The sequence below is a fragment of the Mastigoproctus giganteus genome, chromosome 1 (genome assembly GCF_048544385.1).
Source record: "Mastigoproctus giganteus isolate SK-2022 chromosome 1, ASM4854438v1, whole genome shotgun sequence".
Lineage (NCBI taxonomy): Eukaryota > Metazoa > Arthropoda > Arachnida > Uropygi > Thelyphonidae > Mastigoproctus > Mastigoproctus giganteus.
Window position 1 is genome coordinate 185,621,166 of NC_143575.1, and position 19,753 is coordinate 185,640,918.

The window sequence follows — 19,753 nt, forward strand, 5'->3', positions numbered from 1 at the left end:
CTCTAAAATACTGGTGTATTCTTCCCCCCCACCTTCAGAAAAATCCTAGATGGAATTGGCAATACTGCTCTCCGTGCTTAGTTATGTTGGGCACTGTAAAGGTAGAAGTGCATCTAGTTATATCTACAACAGAGAGAGAGAACACACCTTAAGAATCGAGTTTTGGATGCTTTAATGGCCCATTTCGAACCCTTGCGCCTCGGGTCAGGATTTTTAGCCAGGTGAGCCGTCTACAATCCGAGACACTCACCTGCTGCACGCGAGTAAAAGCGTCGTTAAGTGAATGAAGAGGAAGTCAGGAGTTTCGTGATTCTGCTTTCGCCGACTGGAAGGACTGGTTACCTATGATTGGCTGAACTACATTCTCTCTCTGCCTGCGAACCAAACAAAGAGCCACCTGTTGATTGGCTGAAGGAAATACATTACCATTAAACTTGTGCCCGCTGTTTGGATCTCTTAGGCCACCTTAAACCAGGTATCGCCTACACTTGTACTACGGATGGATGTCGTCACTTGCAAGTAGTTGTATTAGTGATTGTTCTCTGCGAAAGGAGCGTTGAACCAAGGTTTATCATGGTGGATTTCTTTACAAGTTTTTCCGTAATTTGAAGTTGTTCTGCACACCTGTGGATTGAATTGAGGGTCAAAACGTGCTGTTGCTGTTTCCCCATTGTGATTACGACAAAAACAGTCTGCGTTTCGTCGTTGTTTTTAAGGTTAAAATTGTGCGGGATCTAACAAGGATATTATTCCAGAACTTACCTGAGATTCTGTTGAGATGACAGAGTATTTACGGCTGCAGTTATTCTGGATGGTGTGTTGCTAGGTAACCGGCAGTACAGAAAATTCTGTGTAGAAGCTACTTGGTAATGAGTTTTGCACTTCTGTCATGTCGCAGCTGTTGCTAACTTTGCTACCTATTTCCGTTAACGAAAGGGCGGACTTGAATGGAAGGTAAGTTCTGCATTTGGAACATTACCAAAAAAAAAAAAAAAAAAAATCAGATAATTGTCACTAATATACGATTAGTATTATTTGTTAATATGCTTATCACTCAGGAGACCATTATAGTTATGTGATCATTTTAATAAAACTGTTGAGGTAACTGCCTATGCGTTATGTTTTTCGAAGCCTTTTAAATGCTTAATGTTGTTTTCAAGTTTGGAATGAATATCTTCTAAAGGAAGACATGCATTCCACGTACAATATACAAGGCATAAAAGACGTATTGAATATACAAGGCATAAAAGCTTCTTCGTAGTAAATGCTCACAGCATAAGAAGAATAAATATTTATCAATTACTGACTGCAAAGAGAAATCATCAAACAGATATCTTCTACTTGAACATTTCTTTTTATTGCTGAATTAGTTATAGTTACCTGTCCTTCGTGGGACTCCTGATTGCTACTGAACTCTTCCTAGTCACGGAGGGAAGGTAAGATGTCTGAATAACAATGATGGGGCTACTGCCCTAAGTCATGGCTCTACAGCAACTCAAGGTTGTACAGAATTCAGTCAGGACGAGTTAGTGAGGTCGCTGCAATTTAATTAGTTGTCGGCATGAATTCTTTTCTTACCCCATTCGTGGCACTTCCATTGAATTATGCTGTTTCTTGAGAAGGCTGTTTAATCCCAAAATATCAAAGTGTCATACAACGTCACATTTAAACGATGTGAGTTATTATGAAATATTGTAAATAATCATCGGTATTTAAACCCAAATCCTCATGTATGTGGTAATAATGAGGATTTAGGATTTTCTTTTTAAATGAGAGAATTTCAAAAAAATAATAATAATAATAATGAGCATGTGTGAAAATTCTTCGGAAGTGATATTTCAGAAATAAATATCTTTATCATTATTTAACATTTTTTTAAATTTTATTTCAGCATATTACACCATTCAAATAAGCAAAAATAATAATTTGGGGGGGGATTAAGCTTCATAAAGTAAAGTTTCGTTTATTTTCCGAACAGAAGTTTTGCTATCTTAAGTAACCTTCCATAATGACAACAAATTGTTTATTTATTTATTTTTTTTTTAATAAACTTGTCTTGTTCAAGAGCTGATTAAAGATAATAACAATATTTCACTTTGTTTCGTCTGAAACAGACGTACAAGAGCTGGCAAACTTCTGACCACAGTGTGGAACAAAATGCTTTTTTTAAAATACATACACTGAGCTAGCTTTGCATTAACAACAGATGCCTAATACCTCGTGGGGCTATATTTTGCCCATAATATAGCCCGTGCACGTCTTGGTATGAAATCCAGGTGTTGCGGGGCGTCCTGTGGTAGTGCGGGCATTACTGGACAATGTGTCCAGTAATGCCCGCACATTGTCAGGTGGATGGTTGTAGCATCGACTGTCTTCTTCGAATAGGACCTCAGACATGTTCAATTGGGTTCAGATCGGTGAGTTTGGCGGCATGGGAGGACGGAGAATTCATCGCCATGTTCGTGAAACTAATTAGTAACCTGCCGGGCCTTGTGGCGTGCCGCGTTGTCTTGTTGATGGACGCCACAGTTATCTAGATACACTGTCATCAATAAGGGTGTAGTTGGTCGGTGACAATAGAAAGGTAGGCGTTCCCATCGAGTCGTTGATTAACGGTGAACAATCTCGAAACCATAACACCACCAGTGCATCCATGTGCCGTGGCCTCATGTTGCTTTCTCCAACTGCGGATACGCCCGTCAACATGATAGAGTTGGAAATGGGATTCATCAGATCTGGTGACAGGTTTTCATATGTCGGTAGTTCAGTGTTGGTGCTGATGTGTCTAGCAAGGCATAGTTTCTCGTGTCTCGCAATGAGAATGGTACTCGTGACAGCCGTGAACTGCCATAGCCTGTACAAGCTGATGTCCGGCGCATAGTCCATGTGGATATTGGTCTTACTGTTTCTACGTTATACTCGGTAGTTAGTTGCGCCACTGCTGTGTTACAAGGCTAGACACACGACACTCGCCATTCGACCAGACGTGTTGTCCCACGTGTGACCTTTGGATTGTTCTTCAATCTCTGTTCTGCCAGTCGCGTTAGACTCGTGACACCACAGAATGGGAATACAGCCACTTTGGCTGTTGTCGAGATACTGACATCTGCATCTTGCCCCACGTTCAAAGTCGGAAAGATCTTAACGTCTACCCATTCTTCTTCGGAGACACCCAAAAATCGATTTCCACGTGTACGAATTGCAGTCTTATATCAGCACCTCCGTAGCCGAGTGGTCAGGAGCTGGAGTGCAGTAGCACACGCTCTTTGAGTAGACCGGGGTTCAAACCCCTGATTGCTGAATACGGTCGATTTGCCAACCCGCACTGGACCAGCGTGGCAGATTATGGTCCATTTCCCTCAGCATGAATTGTTGAGGAGGCTTCCATCCTGCAGTGGGTTGATAATGGCTGCACTTTACCTTTTTTTTTTTTTTTATCAGCCGTTTGAGTCTCTGAGCCTTCACAGACCAGTCCATTCCTACACAGTGGGGTGTTGCTAATGTAAATCTAACTCAGTGTATTTAGGAACATTTCAAAGTTGCAAGTAATCACTTTATGGTTGCCATTTGGACACACCTAGTCTAAAGCATTGACTTTAATGCTAAACAGTTGCCGGGACAACTCCAGCTTTGAAAATTGTTAAAAAAATACTTCTCGTCGCAAAATTTATAAATGACCTTTATAGAATTATTAACTAACTATTTAGCAACCTTTTTGTCACCAAAAGGAGAGTTACTTTGTACCGAGAAGTGCACTATCGAAGTGTAATAAAAAAATTGGTTTTTAATTTTAACATTAAAATATAAATGATAGATTTCAACTGGAATAGTTTTTCCTTGACAAGCATCGAATAACTCATAGCTAATGTGTAGACATGTATAGTATCTTATGTAGGACGGCACCTGAACGAAAGTTCAGGTGCCATCTTTGTATACTGTGATGGTTACAGAGCACTGTAACAGGCCAGAAATGGGTGTAATATTATGTTTGTGCAGTGTGTGCGTTGTTTCTGGCCGTTTTGTCACTAAGCAGGCGATCACCTGGAAAGCCTGCCCAGTGTCCGTCTACACCACGGGGAGGTAGGCCACAACTACGCATGTACCATGGCCAACCTCAGCAGTTACGCACTGAATGTCCAAATAGTTTGGAGCCATTCAAAAGAACTCCCGTGTCGGCAACAGCGCGCGCGCACACACACACAGTCATTCCCATGTGACAGGGCAGAAAACGAAGAAATAAGGAAGAGAATAGCATAAAGTAAAAAAAAAATTTAATTAATTAAATAAAAAAAATGAATAAATAAAATCTTTATCCATGTCTTTGCCCACGTCTTTATGCAGTGCTGCCTAAAGTAGCCCACAAAGAGAAAAGGTGTACTGTCAAACAGAAGTAGTAATGTCATTCAAACAAAATCAGCAGGAACAAGTTCTGGATATAATTCTGTTAATCTGGAGTGGTGTCAGAAGTCTGGTCGATGACGGGATCACTGAGCAGAGGAAGGATTGTTGCAGAGTCTTGATAAAGGATGAGTCAGAAAAGTGCAGCATAGCTAATGTGATTTTTAAATTTTTAGCTCCATTAGTGACGGAAATATTTAAAATAAAATATTTTAAAATTATATTTTAAACCTACTCGTTGAGATAGGTTGTCTACAACATTTCGCCTCCACACACATTTTTCAGAGAAAATTTTGTCACCAACTATCAATATGGCGTTATGTTGGCTCACATGATGTACAAACCCATGCAAAATTTGAAGTCAATACGTTGTGGTTCCAGAGATGCAATGCTGTTAGTGACGGACGGACAGACAGACAACCGAGTGACAATATAAGGGTTCTTCGTTAGAATACGGACCCCAAAAATCACACAAAACTGTCTGTGTGTGAGCGCTCGCTCGTTTTTTGTGGCGTTTACGAATTTCTTTTATGCATATGCGTGTATGTTTAATCAAATATTTACCAGTATGAGTTTTGCAGTATGATATTCACAGAATAAGTGCTATTGTAGTACATAAATTGGGGGTGGGGGATTACGCTATGCCACTCATTATGCTGTAATCCGCATAATGAATGTAATTCTGTGAGGGAAGAGAAGAAAAAAAAAAGGGGGAGAACATAGTTTAGCCAATAAGTTGATGGATATGTTGCAAATATACACACTGTGCTTCTTTGCATCCAAAAAGATTGTTTCCGTCTTGACTACGGAATTTTATATTTACAGATAAGTTCATATCGTAAAATTTAAACCATAAACTCCTTTAATTAATGCAATAACGGCACTTTCATCAACGTGCAGAAAATTGACAACTCATTCAACGATATAAATTTGTGGTACAGTAATTTCAACAAAGCTATTTACAAATATCACGGGCATTTGCTCTTGGGTTTATATTTGAAGTACAATTTAAAATAACTGAATAATATTTTGTTACGTTGGTTCCATTTCTCCCCCCCCCCCTAAGAACCTGATTGTCATGGTCAGTCTAAGGTCTTTGCAACAGACATCTCACTGCGATTTGGGGATAAAATGAAATGAGAAAGTTGAAGAAATATGGATAACTACAATTCAATTATATAATGCTTCCTTAAAAATTCAATATTTTTTGGCAAAACAATGTGAACAAAATAGTATTCCATTGCAAGTGATAACGTGGAGAGGGGTGTAGTAAACTGGGTTTGATGAATATCCAACAGAGGTGCGCCCCTTTAACGTGCTGCCTTGAGCCCTGCAAACTGTTGCTAATTGTTAATCTGGTGTCTAAACTCATTGTGTTATTTTTCCAATGTAGCAATAATTATAAATTTCTTAGTGTTGTTGTTATTTGATGAAAATGTTTCATTTAGAATAGGGTTAAATTTTTCGGGAGTTTCACTATTCTTAAAACTCTTCCATTTTATACTAAGAAATCTCTGTCCTCCGCGCTAAAAATTCCACGATTGCTAACTGGCTATCTAAAAATATAATTTTAGCACAAATTTATAGCTAATAATTAGTACATGTACAGTATATAGTATTGTTATTATTTTCTGCAGTGCGGTTACAAGCACTACTGAGAGTTTCTGAAACGGCCAGCTAACATAACGTCAATAAGTATCTCACAGTTTTTACAGCACTTTTTTTTTTTAATCAATGTAATGTAAGGTGAAAATCGATAATTCTCAAGAATGAGTAAGGAAAATATATAGTAAGTTATAAAGTTAAAAGTGACCAGCTGTTATTAATCTGCAAGTGGATAAAAATTTTATAAATTGCTGGATTTTTAAATAACTCCTTATTAGGAATATAACAAATCAAACAAATCGTGCAATAAGAAATTATGATACAGTATAATAACACAAAAAAATGAAGAAATAAAACATTTGTGTTTTGGAACTGGACATTTTTACAACAGTGTCAATGTTTAGGGAAATAATTACACGTCGTGGCAATTGGTACGCAATTTTGGAGGTCATATTTAATCAGTTTCTGATTTTACTTATTTCATTTTAAGAGAACAGCTGCGCACCCTTATCAAATTAGACTTTTTTTTTTTTTAACTTCAGACTATGAAGAGTGTTAGTAGTAGCAAATGTTCCAGGAAGAAAGCTTATATTTTTACGCTTATGTACAAAGAAAAAAAAAAAACACTTCACATTACCCGTTCATCCCCCCTCTAATAATTTGTCTAATTTCTCATTAAATTTATTCAAACTACCTGCTTTCATAGTGGGATACCCCCACTATGTAAGTCGGTTGAATACCCCAGTGTTCTATTCAAAAGTACGGCCAACCATGTTTTTGATATCTCATTGGGACAAAAGATTCAGGAGACTTGACAAACTTTAAAGTGGTAAACACGTGCCCACACACTTTAAATCGATTGCTTGGAAATGCTGCTGCATTAGTTAACATTTGCCGGGCTGTCGCATAATACATTTTGTTCGTAGTTAACTTTTTAAAATATATACGTTTAACTTTCACGTGTCTTCTGTATCATCTACAAACCAGAGTTCCTAGGGCTTCTCACAAAAGTAAAATAGAGTAATGGAAATGTTTTGCAAAATCCCCACTTTTTACGCGATAATATTGCCAACTTTTCAAATGTAATTCCGGGCCTTTCTGGCGTGAATACATGAAATCGGTCCGGTATGGGGGGTTCTACGAAAACTCTAGCGACCAAAAAAAGTGGCAAGATTTGTCGCTTATATCTCGTAAACTATAAATGATAATCTAATGATTTAAATTTTGTTGGATAGAGGGTTTATGTCTGTATCTAAAATGGTGGGTAGTGGGAATGTGCAGCGGTGAGGGGTAGGGTGAGGCGTGAACACTGAAAATGGCGACGCCGCGTGGCGTTTGGGCAGTGTAACTTTGGATTGCGAAGAGATAGGACGTTGAAATTGGTGTCGATTTGTAGAGAATAACAGGATCTACAATATTATTTAGCAATAATAATAACCGATAAAATAAAATTTGTAAAATTATAAGCCGATAAGTGTGCTGAGTTGAAGAAAATTTTCATAATGTCGAAAAATTGCAAAGGAAATATGAACAGAAATGTAAGGAACGTATATTATTAGAAAGAAAAGTTCAACGTGAGTTCAATTTGAAGTACATTTCTACATTGCCCACTACTCTGGGCAACACTTGTATAGCTTTAACCTTTGTAAGAAACATCGATGTAAATACTATGCCATACGTATCTTACTTCTATCATCGGCCTTTGATAAATAAAATTATACTTCACTTATAACCACCAAGACTTTATTCATTTACATCTTACCCTTCCTCTAATAACACAAAGACGGATTCACGCTTTAAACGATTGCGGTTGTGTCCCCGTACACAACCCACCCCAATTTTTTTTTTATGGAAAGAATGTTACTGCCATTAGAATTTAACCTCCTTAAATTTTATAAATAAATTTTGAAAAAAATCAAATACGTATTACAAAATACATGCTAAGGCAAGATGGCATCATTATTTATCATTATCACAAATGTCTGGTGATGCTCTTATCTGGCTAAATATAAAATAAATCTTTAGTTTTTAGAAGCTATACTCAAGGATAGAGATTTATTCATAGTAAACATTTAAATAGCACTCTTATCAGGAATTAATGTTCTTATTCCTAGAAAAATCACACGTTCTCATAGAATTTTTTTTTTTATTGAAATTTAGAACAGATATCGGGAAATTCAGTCTGATTAACGCCATTCTTTTATCTCTTAGATTATTATGACTTAGACCCGTTCATATCTTATGCAAATTATGATAAACAATTAAATGAGATATATTTGAGTCAGGGATGTAGTACCCCTTTTGGTGAATGTAGATCAACTTAGTAAGAAATAATTGTATAAAAATAATTAAAATATATTGTAAAATAATTGTAATAAGTAATTTCTGCTTAAAAAATTAATTTTTATGAGTGCATAATTTTAAAAAGTTATGTTATTACATTTTAATTCTTATCAATGTAATGATAAGGGCGCCTCCGTAGCCAGGTGGGCAGGAGCAGTAGTGCATAGCACACGCTTTTTGATTAGACCGGGGTTCGAGCCCGTACCCACCAAATACGGAGGATTCGGCAGGTCAGGGAATGACCACCGCATATTCCCAGCCCACATAAAGGGTGAGGGTTGGCGTCAGGAAGGGCATCCGGCTGTAAAAATTTCATGCCAAAACAATAAAAACGCTGACCCCATGTAATAATGGGAAAAGGCGAGGGAAAAAAAAAAAAAATCAATGGAATGATAAGGTCTAACTGCACCAGGGGTTTCCCCACATCTCCGTGTAGTTTACATTGTCGTGTGATATAGTACACTGTAAAGGCCAGAGATTTAAAAGTGTATGGATATTGTGGTGCGTAGTGTCGTGTACCGTTGTGTAATGATAATGTATTTGATAACTGTTAAAGGTGCCGACTGGGCTAGCCAGGTGGGTAAAGTGCCTGCCTGGCACTCCAAAGGGTTCGAATCCCGCTTCGGGCTAGAATGAGAGTAAAATGAAAAAACTTTGGGAGGTGCATTATGGCCACAGAAGCCGATGCGCCAACGACTAACAAAAAAAAAAATAATAATAAATAAATAAAAATTAACTGTTAAAGGAATGCACATTGTAACTAGGTTCTTCTTCAAAATGGGCAGTAGGACTATTTATTTATTTAGCAAAATGTGCTTTTGCTAAATAAATAGACTGCGGCATATTCTTCGTGTTCACTTTTTTTTTTTTTTTGTAGAAATGACATGGGAAATTTTCTCAAAGAACATCTCACTTATTTTATACCTCCACTGAAATTATTAGTAGTAATTTTGATTACTGAATCCCCTGCAAGCCTGGGTACTTTAGTTTATTCTTACGATACAATATAATTTAGGTCGCGTTTGTACACAATACCAATTCTAAACCGAATTCATGTGAGATGAAAGGGAAGTTCACATAAATGTAAACAAAGAATTAATCTATCATTATTTTTTATTGGTTTTCATCCATGTCTCTTTACGATCTTCACTGTTAGTCTCAGAAAACTTCATATGATTATATCAATCTAGGAAACAAATATACAACACGGCTTAGAGAAAACAACCTCTCATTTGTCTTATAGCTATTGTTTCCGCTCTCAAAGGCAGTCTTCCAGCTCGAATCGCAAAGTCACGCTTCTGACGTAATATCTGCGCGCTGTAATGTTACCGGAAGAGAGAGAAGAAGTCATGCCGAACTCCGAATAAAGTGGTTATTTCAGAGACAAAAATATAGAGAATGGAAGTTTATATTTTATCGCTCTCATCGCCAAGGAAGAGAAAATAATGTAGGTTGGCATGATCACATGGATAAGCAGTATTTTTTTTTTTTTTTTTGCTCTACTTGGTTTTTTTCGATATAAGGTTAGAGAATTTTTTCATGACCGGGCAGAACTATTAAATTGCGCTCATTTTAAACTTTATGTTAAAAAAAATCCGCAGTGATATAACGTTGCGGATTATCTTTTGTATATATTTCTGAGTTGTAAGAGAGAGAATATACAGTATATAAAACAGAACCCATGATGTTTTATATCTTTGGGAACTACTGATATTTTTTTTTTTTTTTTTTTTTTTTTTTTAATTCATACAATGTCGTCTCTCTCTACAACTTTTCATGCCCCAGCTTTGGCGCCCAAAAAATTGACGTCAATTACTGGTATACAGATAATTGATTTCTGAGAAGAATTAATATAGTCGAAGCTTTTTTTTTTTCAACCCACGTTTTTAACGTCCCACACGTTATAACGTCCTATATGGCTGGTGCCGGCCAATTTCTCATTAACCTAATGCTATTTTATGAACAATCGATATAACGCCTTAAGATTATTATTATTATCAGTTTATTCAACAAACACCCCTGTACAGAAATTATCTAGGAGGGTGGCTCATACATATATCCAACTAAACTTATTAGAGTGTAACATAGGATAAAATATCAGCAAATACATAAGATATATAAATATAGAGGAAAAATTACATAGATATAGAAATCATACATTCATAGAAAAATTACAAAACATTATACATACATAGAAAAATAACATCGTCAGTCATTTACACTATGAATTGGTCCTCGTTGTCATTCTCTGAACAAAAGGAATACCCTCAGTCCTATAAGAGTCTTTTGGAAATACAATATATCGTTCATTTAAGATTTTTATGAGTTCGAGGGCACTTGAAGTCTTTCTTGAATTACATTCTTCATCATATTTCTAGTTTCGTATACAGATCCGCTGCAACGGATCTGTATACGAAAGTTTTCTCATGGCAGTACCTGTCCGGGTTTATTTTGAGGTCTCTAAACAGCTCCAGAGTATCTAACGATCGAGATATAACGATCGTTTTCTCATTCCTTTGGGGGTCGAGTGTATAAGTAAGAAACCACTCTGAATATTTCCATAGATGCGCGATAATGCTTTTGTATGCGTTTTATTTATGGAGTAATAGCATTTAAATCTGATGCAGTTGCAGTAACCTATAAGTGTTTTATTTATTTATTTATTTAACTAATGAGCAGCACAAATGATTAAAAAACAGTAACAGCAACATAGATAAGAACTTAAGCTATACGACCAGAGATACTCTTAAAGTTACACTTGTAGTATTTTCCTGTGGTAAAAATGTGTTTTTATCTCTATCAGAAAATCAACAGCCAACAGAACGTGACAGTAGGAATGTGTAGGATGTGTTCGTGCGCTGTAGTTTGTTTAATGAACTTGAGTAGACTAGATACCTTTCTAGTTTCTGCAAGATTAAAGCAGTAAAACTACCTTTTAAGATAAGGGAGAGGGAGCATATATCAAGCTGTGTAGACTGGATACGAAGCTGATGCATAGTTTTATTAACTGACGGCAGAAATGACGGAAGATACTTTTAATTAGGAAGAATGTTCCTCTCGTAATTGCTGGCTTGTAATAGTTATCTCTTACAGTAAATAGAATATCGATTTGTTAGTCATCGTTATTTAATGTTACTATATCAGTAATTAATTCTCTGCTTGTCTATTAATTGTAAATACCAACCTGATTATTATTATTATTATTTAGAAGGTACCTTGAAATGCTGTAAACTATTTGTATTATAGGTTATATAACTGTATAAGGAATTAGCAAACAGGGGAGGATAATACAGGGATATTAGGCTAGAAAAAGTATCAAGATTAGAGCTTGCTAATTATGTATGGAGGGAGGACTTAACTCAGTTGACATTTCAATGTAGAAATAAAAATTAGAAATTAAAATAAGAACTGAAGGGCTATTTCATTCATAAATGCATCAGTGCCTAAATGCAGGCACTAGAATTGAAAAATGTAATAACTGAAACGTAAATATTTGTAATAAAAACAAGACTACTTTTTGTCAAAGTTTACATCTCAGATACTCTTAATAGTGAAACAAGATATACTTCACTAGCAAGCCACTGGAGCATATTGATACTGCAGAACAAATGTCGACAACATTGCCGTATGAGATCGAGCACTGTCCTCTCCTAAAAGAAAGTAATACAACAACTGTTGGAGAAATGTGAAAAGGACAGGTCTGAAAACGATTTAGATGTAATGTATGTCGGCCGGTGAGATTCACACGGATGATCCTACAAACAATCCTTGTAAATCTCACCATTTCTCTCCAGACAGAACTTAAGACGATTCATCGACATTCTTCATTCCACTTGGTTCTATCTGTCACGATGAGGTGGAAGTCGCCGTATGCACATTGTGCATTCAATCCTTCCTATGCCAGTCGTCTCCCAATGATGTTTCATAATACTGGATGTTTTAAGATGATTAACGCACTCCCTAATTCTTCTTACTGACATTCTGTTAGCTGCAGTTTGCCAGAGATTTATCTCGTCCATAGGCTCTGATATTTTCTTGAATATTGCAGAACTTGGACTGTCTTCTTCCTGTGGGTGTGTTCTGCTATTCATTGGTGCCAGTTATCATACAATCTAGTCCAACATGAACATCAGTTTGTCGGGTAGACCAGTGGTTCCCCTCGACGTGGGCACCTGTACGTGGTGAGGGGACCTCCCAGTGACGCTGCTGGACTTCCAGACTAGCATCACTGGGATCCAACGCCCACAGCCTAGGTTCCGGGCTTACATCAATGGAATCCGGCGTGTTTGCCGTGCGCTGCGACCCGTGGAAATTCGGAAAGGGGGATCCTGGTGGTTGAGGGGCCCAGCTTCAATACACCACTTTGGCCCCTGCTTCGACAAGACGGGTGGTCCTGGAAGGCCCGGCTGGGATCAATCGGCTAGTAGGTTCGCCTGCGAGGGTCAACCGTGTCAATGCCACGCCCCTACCCTCATGGTCCGAGGGACAGGATTCAGGCTGGCGGCGGTGCGGGTATAGTGTCTGGGTAGCCCTGGCGTCCCACTCCCGAGCGCATTTATTGCATGCCGGGTAGTGGGCGTCCCTTTGGGCTCCGTGGTGGGTGGGGAGCCCGGGCACTGAACAACTAAATAACCTTCATGAATCCTGAGAAACTTACTTCTTCAGGGGCCCCAACCCGGTCCCTATCTGAAAATATAGACGGAGAGGCAGATATTATTGCAACAAAGAGGCAGCGAACTGAAACATCATCATCAGGGCCTGTCCCAAGATTCCTAATTATTCATTCCACCAGTGAAAAACCGATTGGTAAAATGTCGCCCTTTTTTTATTCAAAAAGGGTTAGATGGGTTAGTAGGTTCTCCCAAATCAGTTAAGAGGCTCCGTTCTGGAGACCTCTTAATTGAAACAAAAAATGACAGGCAATCCGAACATCTACTCCGAGTAACATCAATCGGAGGAATCCCTGTAACAGTGACACCACACAGAACACTCAATTCATCGAGAGGTGTCATTTCGGAGTGGGACCTTCTCGACGTCACCGAGGAGGAAATCTGCTCCGAATTAAAACCACAGGGAGTCATTGCCGTCAAGAGAATCACTGCGCGAAGGGATGGAAAAATAGTTAAAACCAGGAGCGTTATCCTGACTTTTAACTCTCCTAAACCTCCTGACGAGATCAAAGCTGGATACATCAACTGTTCAGTGCGTCCATACGTTCCGAACCCTTTACGGTGTTTTAAATGCCAGAAGTATGGACATTCTCAAATGGCCTGCCGTGGAGTCCTTGCATGCGCTCGATGCGGTGCAAAGGACCACGAAACAACAGCATGTTCAGCCGCAAAACCCACCTGTATCAATTGTGAAGGCGAACACCCGGCCTACTCACGAGCATGCCAGAGGTGGAAAGAAGAAAAAGAGATTCAACGGCTGAAGGCAGAGCTTAACATATCATACCAGGAGGCAAGGAAATCGGTCAAACCCCTGAATACCAACAAACCTACCTACGCCCAGAAGGTAGCAGGGAGATGTTCCGTCGGAACTCAGACGGACATGACCATTCCTCCAAAGGAGTCTTTCACTCCCATCGCGCGGTATCTATTAAGTTCACAAAAACCTGCACAAAAGGACCAATCAGCTGCCACTCCTATATCGGTACCTCCTAATGCTCCACAAATTACAAAGGTAGTTATGAAAGAAAAGAATAAGAAAGGGGAAGTCCCCCCTAATTCCCAAGAAAAGATGGATGTCGAGCAGAAGGAGGTACCTGAAGAGTCAGTCTTGGAACTCTTTGCAGAGGAGGAAATGGACACGGGACAGCGTCCATTCTTCCCCAAAAAAGATAAATCCAAGACTGACAAAAGTAAGCCCTCAGCACCTCGGAAGCCGCCTGATGGACCCACCAAGCCAAAATAATGGCTAAATTCCTACAATGGAATTGTCGTGGATTCCGGCGAAATATAGATGACATCAAGGCCCTCCTGCAAAAGCACGAGCCAGTTTGCTTTTGCTTGCAGGAGACATATCTAAAGGCAAATGAAGATCCCACCATGCACAACATCGCAGTTTTTCGAAAGGATAGAATTGCGGACGGCTCTGTACATGGGGGAGTGGCTATCCTTGTGGGTAACCAGACCCCAGTGCAGCCCCTGCTAATTACAACCAGCATAGAGGCTGTTGCAATTCGCCTTTCAGTGGGATTTTTATTAACTGTCTGCTCTATTTATTTGCCACCTGGGACTGACATCTCCCAGGCAGACCTTGATGATCTTCTAACGCAGCTGCCTCCCCCTTTCTCACTTCTCGGGGATTTTAATGGACATAACACCCTGTGGGGTAGTGCTAACATCAACGGAAGGGGACGAGTCATAGAGCGTATGCTCAATGACAATGACCTTTCCCTTCTAAATACTGGAACAAACACCTTTTTCCACATGCCTACCCGTACTTTTTCTGCCATTGATCTCTCTATCTGCTCCCCTTCTCTACTCCCTTCATTTACTTGGGACGTGGAGGAGAATCCATACGGAAGCGATCACTTCCCCGTGATAACCTTGTTACACAGTGGTAGACCATGTCTTCCTTTCAGGTTACCACGGTGGAAGATTGATCAGGCTGACTGGACTGCCTTCCAACATCAGGCAAATTTTGATCTTAGCACAGTCAGTCAAGAGTCTATCAATGATGCAGTTAAGTACATAACAGAAAATATTGTCCAGGCAGCTGCGAGTGCTGTCCCAAAAACATCAGCCCGGTTTCCACCATTTCCTAAACCTTGGTGGAATTCACAATGCACAGCAGCAAAAAAGGCTCAAAACAAAGCGTGGGGGATATTCCGCCGATATCCCACCACGACCAACCTTATAACCTTTAAACGTGCACGAGCCAAAGCACGATATATCCGCCGTCAGAGTCAAAAGGAATCGTGGATCCGTTTTACATCATCTATTAACCAGTCTACCAACTCTAAGGTAGTCTGGGATAAAATCCGGAAAATGAAGGGGAAATATACATCCCACCCTTCTTCAATCCTAGATTATAATGGATGCGCTATTGCAGATCCAACTGCAATAGCTAATTCTCTTGGGGAAACATTCTCTAACATCTCTGCAACATCTTCGTATTCCCCAGAGTTCCTGGTCCTGAAACATAAACTGGAAAGAGAAGCACTTAATTTTAAGTCCAAGGGCCTCTATCCCTACAACGGGGATTTTACTATTCAGGAACTGAAAAGAGCCCTCGCTCTTTCCAAAGCAAGTGCTGTTGGACCAGATGGCATCCATTATGAAATGATTAAACATCTCTCACCAAAATCTATGGATTGTCTGCTCATTCTGTATAACAGAATCTTTATTGATGGGCAGTTTCCGGACTCCTGGCGAAAGGCAATCGTTCTTGCCTTTCCTAAGCCAGGAAAGGATCCAAAAGTCACCACCAATTATCGTCCTATTGCTCTGACCAGCTGTCTGTGCAAAATCCTGGAGAGAATGGTTAATTCCCGTTTAATTTGGTACTTAGAATCAAATGACCTTCTCTCCAACATCCAGTGCGGCTTCCGACGGAACTGGTCCACTTTGGACCATCTTATTGGATTGGAAGCATCCATCCGGGATGCTTTCCTAAAACGCGAACACTTGGTGTCGGTGTTCTTCGACATGGAGAAAGCGTATGACACAACTTGGAGATTTGGCATCCTAAAAGATCTGCATAGCCTTGGTCTTAGGGGGCAACTCCCCATTTTTATTAAAAACTTTTTAGCCAATCGATCTTTCCAAGTTCGTGTGGGGTCCTCACTCTCTCGTCCCTTCAGCCAAGAGGAGGGTGTACCACAAGGATCAGTATTAAGTGTCACGCTTTTTGCCATCAAAGTCAATTCTATCACAGAACAACTTCCTCCAACCGTAAACAGTGCCCTCTATGTTGATGACTTTAGCATTTTTTGCCAGTCGTGCAACATGAGGGTTATTGAAAGACAACTGCAGAAAGCCATTGATAGTTTGAATTCCTGGGCACTTGCTAATGGCTTCAGGTTCTCGCCGGAGAAGACCGTTTGCGTACACTTTTGTCGCAAGCGTAATCTTCATCCTGAACCTGAATTAAGGCTCGGACAAAATGCTATTCCAGTAGCAGCGAACACAAAATTCTTGGGACTCATATTCGATAAAAAACTAACTTTTTTGGATCATATTCGTCAACTCCGCACAAAGTGCACACGTGGACTTAATATTCTCCGCTCGCTCTCCTCTACATCTTGGGGAGCAGACCGATGTACCCTTCTTCGGCTTTACCGTGCACTTGTGCGATCCAAACTAGATTATGGGTCCCAGGTATATTCCTCAGCCAGAGACAGTGCCCTTCGATGGTTGGACCCTGTCCACCATCAGGCTATTCGTATCGCTACTGGAGCATTTCGAACATCTCCTGTCCAGAGCTTATACGTCGAAGCAAACGAACCACCGTTATCGCTTCGACGTAAGCAGTTGTCTTTAAACTATGCTCTAAAGTTGAAATCCCTGCCAGACCATCCTACGTGGACATCCGTTTTTGAGCCACGTTGGGAAAATTTATATAATACCCGTCAGACTGCCAACCGACCTTTTGGTATTCGTGTCCAAGAGCTACTGAGAGAGTTTAACATCATGGTAGACAAGGTTGCACAAACACCAAAAGAAACTCTTCCACCATGGCATGCTCATACTCCATCGTGCGACTTTTCCCTTAAGAAATGGGTAAAGTCTGAGACCTCTTCATCTGTCTACCAGCAGCTCTTTTCTGCACATCGAGCTGAGAACTCCGACTTCCTGCCCGTCTACACAGACGGCTCGAAGTCTGAATCGTTCGTTGGATCTGCTGTTGTGTTCCCGGACACTATAATATCTCAGCAGATTCTTCCTGAATCCAGCATATACACTGCAGAGCTGCATGCTATAGAGTTAGCCTTGGATCACATTCGAACTTCTCAATGCCAAAGGTCAATAATATACTCTGACTCTTTGAGTGTATTACAGGCTTTATTATCTTTGAGACGCAACTGTCATCCAGTTCTCTCTCGGGTTCAGCAGAAGATATATTCTCTTCATAAATATAAATTTGATATCCGCTTCTGCTGGATTCCTAGCCATATTGGGATAAAGGGAAATGATTTGGCTGACACTGCAGCCAAATCAGCAGCTCCCACTAACAATCGTTGCCTGTCAGTCCCCTATACAGACTACATGCAAATAATGCACCAAAAGATATATTCCCAGTGGCAAGAATTATGGCATAGAGAGAGAACAAATAAATTATACCAAATCAAGCCTCTAATACAAACATGGCAGTCCGGTCTGCGCAGGAATCGGAGCGAGGAAGTTGTTCTTGCCCGATTCCGCATAGGACACAGTCATCTGACACATTCGTTTCTGCTGAGGGCGGATGATCCTCCTATGTGCGAGCAATGCGACACCATTTTATCCGTTAAACATATTTTATGTGACTGTTCCAGTTTTAGTAATGCTCGTTTTATCGCTTTTAACCATCTAACTGAGCCTTATACACTCAGTCAGATTTTATCCGACAATGACCACGTGTCTGCTATTTTTAGTTTCCTGAAATCAGTAAACCTTTTTAACCATATTTAAAAAATCTTTTTATTTTTACCTTGTTTACTGCTGTTCGTCTTTTAAAATATATACGTGGCTTTTATATCCTGACTTAGTGACCTAATTCGTTAGGTCACTGAAAGAGTTTTATCACTTTCATGACAAGGTTTTGGCGCATTATAGCCTTAGTTGCTGATGCGCCAATAAAACTAAACCAACAACAACAACAACGACCAGTGGTTCCCAAACATCTGAGATCTACGGAACCTATCAAAAAACGTTTACGGACCCCTTAAAAAAAAGTTCAAAATTTTATTTTTAAAACAACTCAGCTTTATTCTTATTTTTACACAAATATATAATAACTTTATATATCATCAATTTGCTATACATAGAACGAATAATTTGACCAGTTCCGGAGGGTCCGTTTCGCGGCCCCCCCCCTGGAACTGGTCTACGGACCGCAGTTTGGGAAGCGCTGGGGTAAACCATGCAGTCTCACAAAGCCCCACTATGCGATAAAAAAAAAAAAAAAAAAAAAAAATCTGCTGCAGAAAAGTTTGCGTTTTTGGCCGATTGGGTCTTCCATTTTGCCAGTTTTGTTATCTTCTATTTGCTGCTAAATGTGCCGCCTAAAATTACAAAAAAAAAAAAAAAAAAAAAAAAAAAAATCATATGGCCTAAATCATATGGCTTAACTACCTGTTTAGGGGATATGTACCCCCCGACCATACAGAAGATTCATGAAGTGAACTGATAGCATGGATAACAGCCAACCTAGCCCCCAATACCCCCATCTTCATTATCTACCACAAACCTAAAGGTTTGAGTTCAACGGTAGTTAATTTTCTATTGAGAGAGTTTCGCACGACAGTTTTTCCCTCCTTTGTTTATGTTCTGATATATCCACCTTTTTTTTTTTTTTTGCAGTGTCCTGTCTAAATGGGTCATCTGCATGAAGTAAGTACTGCTGCGTACAGGTCGCTTAGTTCGTGGATTAAATCGAAAAACACATTGGTCTCTGAAGATTTGACAGTAGTATATAACATATTTGTTGAGGCCAGGTATCTTGTTCTTTAACAGGTGATTTCCTCCTCCCTCCCCCGCTTAATAAATACATTATGTATTTTATCGAAACTAGACAATAATACAGGTATACTAATAGAACAAAGTTTGTATGTCTACCTGTTTTTAAGTCAGCTTAAAAGATTAAGATTTGCATGTAGTGAGTACAAACCCTGTTTGCACGAAGTAAACCACGTTTTATGCCCGTTTGCTTTGTTTTATACTGCAGATAAAGGATAAGGTAACAAAAAATAAACAATAGAAGAAAAGCATTTTCGTGGTAGTGACGAAAGACGAAGTTATAACAGTGAAGTTTCTGCAGAGACATATATGCCTGTTTCCTCATGGCAACAGAGAAAAAGATAATCCTCAAACGGGAGTGTTCTTGACAGGAGCAGCTCTAAGTAAGCTGGCACCCCTAAGCAATTACTTAGGTATACCGTGTGTGAACTGTAATGTGCAAATTCTCATGCAATGCGTAACAAGTCTCAGCGAGAGGATTTCAGGCCTGTTTAGGGGATATATACCCCCCGACCATACAGAAGATTCATGAAGTGAACTGATAGCATGGATAACAGCCAACCTAGCCCCCAATACTCCCATCTTCATTATAGGCGATTTTAACATGCCACCGCCTAGACATGATGAGGCCACTGAAGATCTCATATCAGTCATTGGCACATTTGGCTTAGCTCACCAAACTACACCTTCTACCAGGGAAAACCAGATGCTGGATCTATTATTCCACAAACAATCTCCCACAC

At 39.5% G+C, this 19,753-nt stretch overlaps 1 protein-coding gene across 2 annotated transcripts in view; it reads left to right on the top strand.

Annotated features, from left to right (window-relative positions):
* Positions 1 to 483: 483 nt before the first annotated feature.
* The window catches only part of dgo (ankyrin repeat domain containing protein 6 diego), a 405,239-nt gene continuing 385,969 nt past the window's right edge, over positions 484 to 19,753 (top strand). For both annotated transcript variants that reach the window (XM_090383458.1, XM_090383467.1), the window contains exon 1: positions 484 to 954. The gene's annotated coding sequence lies outside the window, so the exon portion shown is untranslated. The remainder of the gene's footprint in view (positions 955 to 19,753) is intronic.